The sequence below is a fragment of the Fundulus heteroclitus genome, unplaced genomic scaffold (assembly GCF_011125445.2).
Source record: "Fundulus heteroclitus isolate FHET01 unplaced genomic scaffold, MU-UCD_Fhet_4.1 scaffold_81, whole genome shotgun sequence".
NCBI classification, from domain to species: Eukaryota; Metazoa; Chordata; class Actinopteri; order Cyprinodontiformes; family Fundulidae; genus Fundulus; species Fundulus heteroclitus.
Genome location: NW_023397263.1, coordinates 595,876 through 598,664, shown reverse-complemented (window position 1 = coordinate 598,664; position 2,789 = coordinate 595,876). Strand labels below are relative to the sequence as shown.

Genomic DNA, 2,789 nt, shown 5'->3' with positions numbered 1-2,789 from the left:
ATACTAGGACATAGTTATCACATGAATGAATGAATAAATAAATAAATAAGTAAATAGAATTAAAAATATATTGTGGCATCATTTTGGTTCAATTATGGCATCCTTTTGGATCAGTTTAGGCTAGTTTTTGGCAAGGTTATGGGTTTTTGGCTTCTCTCTGGGGTAGGTTTGGCAACACTTTGGAATTCCAAAATCCATTTTGGCTTACTTTTGGCTGAGATTTGTTCTTTATTTGGCATGCCAGAGTTGGCCCAAATTTGGGCCGTACATCATTCCAAAGCTTTTCCAAAATGGCAAGCCACATTTGGGCCAAATTTGGGCCATAAAAAAATTGTTATCTGGGATTTATTCTTAACAGCTACAGTTATTACTGTCATTGTGGGTGGCATGGTGGGGTTAGCCCCCGTGTTTGAGTCCTGGGCTCAGCAAGGCCTCTCTGTGTGGAGTTTGCATGTTCTTCCCGTGTGTGTTGTTTCCTCCGGGCGCTCCAGTTTTCCCTACCACGAAAGTCCAAATTTACCTCAATCTTGCTGAACCCTGTAGATTGCAGGGGCGATCCTTCACCATCACATGCCCGTAGGTGAGTCAGCCTGCACTAGGAGTCCATCTCCAGCTTTTCAATGGCTGCTTCCCTCCATAGGGTGACAGAAACACAGGTTTCTCCCTGTACATAACATAGAAGAATATGTGTAACAACTTTTTATTACACACAGGTCACCAAAGAGCAGATAGATTAAACTTCCAGCATCTCAAACAGTTCTAATGTTACCATGGATGACGATGGTCATCAGAGACTGAAATGATCGCCTGTCTTGGGAACTTTCACAAACAGCACAGATAACAGTTTGTGTTGAGCTTTTTTGTGCAACAAATATTTTTATCAACCAAAACTTGGGAACCTCATTAGCTACGTACACGTGGGCAAAAGTAACGGAAATAAAGGGGCGATTGGATTAAAAAGGCATGAACTAGCCAATCATAATATGGTGATCAGATTAAGCTCAATGGAGAGGGACGGTTCATGGCAATTGATAATCAAATCAGCATGTAAACGGATGTCAGGATCAAGTTATACTGAATGTGGCAAACTGACTCAAGTTCGCATGGGCCCCCAACGTAAACGTGACATATTTCCTCATTGTTAAGTCGTAGAAATACGTACACATTATGATTGGATTATTTGATTGTGTCCCCATATAAACAGCACAATTCCATTATTTAATCCAAATACATTTTAATCCAGTGGTGAAATTTTGCACCACTGGATAGCAAATGTGTGACAGATTGCTATGTCAATGCCAACAGAATACACAATGTTAGCTGTCCTTCTATCAAAAGTTTCTCATGTTTCACCTCCTGCAGCTTCAGCTCACGAAGAGGGATCTCCTCCCTACCCCTCCGGATCTTCTTCACTGTAGACAGCTAAATAACAAGGAAAACAATTATTGATCTACAAAAAGCGGTTGAAGGCAGAGTGGCACAAGATGGATTTTTGTGTTTTTGTGACCGCACAAATACCACGAGAATTCAACTTGCAGGAAAAGTTAGAAAGAGTTGATCAAATTCCTGGGACAATTTGAAACAATTCTTTTTCCACCACTTCAAAATATCCACATATGTACATCTATGATTTACATGAAGTAAATTAGGGTAGGATATTTATTATTCAGTTCATGGTAATGCTTAGAGGACCTGAATAGAGGAATTTCACCTCTTATCTGAAAACGGTTCTTCAGTTCTATGAATCTGAAAGAACTAAGAAATCTCTTCAGATAAGATGTAAAATGTCTTCAGATTTTAGAAAAACATCCAGCTACCTTCTTTCATACTCTTATCCGCATACGTTAAGCACACATCGTACAGTTGCTAAAAATCAGATTCATGTGTGTGTTAATGTAGTGAAACAAATAACATACTTCTATAATATTTCCTTCGACTGTCAGCAGGCCATTGTGTCCATGGCAGTGATCTAGGTTTACGTGCAGAGATGGTGGATGGAGGGCTCTTGCCTCCTCAATCAATTCATCTCTGCATGTAACTGGGGAGCTCCTATAAATGGATGTGTCTTTGTTTAAACAGATGTAATAAAGGGGGTTTTCTCCCCTGGGAGTATATCCCCGTATAACGTAATTTTTGCCTTGGGCAATTCTTGAAGAAATTTCCTCAAAGAGGGTCACTTTTGCCACAGACTGGCCATCTGTAATTATGACCACTTTATTTTTTTGGTTAAAGCCGAAAAGGCACTGTTACTTCTAAAAGTCCAACTTAAAACTTTTGTTGTCTCCTCTTCAAGGAGGACGTGAAATTGGAGTGGGGGAGGTGGTTTCGTGTATGGGCCGCTCTTTGCCGTATTCAGGACAGCTTTCAGTGCCATTCTATAATGAAAGGAGGATGAAACTTTGTTAATGTATTTACAACGTAAACATATGTTGCAGAAAAAATACAATAGTGATGAGGCACTTTTCTTTAGAAAAATAAATCTATGCTCTTATCATACGTCCTATAAAGTCTGTAATACAACCTTAAAGGATGTGAATGTTGAGCAGCAGGTGGGATGTTGAGTTTTATCTGTAGAGCAAAACAAGATGTTAGCGGTATCTAATAGCTTACGCGCTTCATAGCGTCATTTGTAATTCATTCAGCTCACCACTAGATGGCAACCATGCGTGTAAATCTGAAACACTGGTTTTTAAGCTGTATATTTTGTTCTGAATGAATAAACGGTAAAAATAATTTAGTCGGACATGATCCAATATTATATTTAGTTTATTCATTAACTGTTGTACTTT

The 2,789-nt window shown here is 39.0% G+C and overlaps 1 non-coding gene across 1 annotated transcript; it reads right to left on the bottom strand.

Annotated features, from left to right (window-relative positions):
• Positions 1–526: 526 nt before the first annotated feature.
• On the bottom strand, positions 527–1,994 carry LOC105923528. The gene is made up of 3 exons (XR_004930469.1): positions 1,917–1,994; positions 1,354–1,422; positions 527–664 (listed from the first exon to the last, which is right to left on the bottom strand). It is a non-coding gene; the product is annotated as an uncharacterized LOC105923528 (transcript).
• Positions 1,995–2,789: the final 795 nt, after the last annotated feature.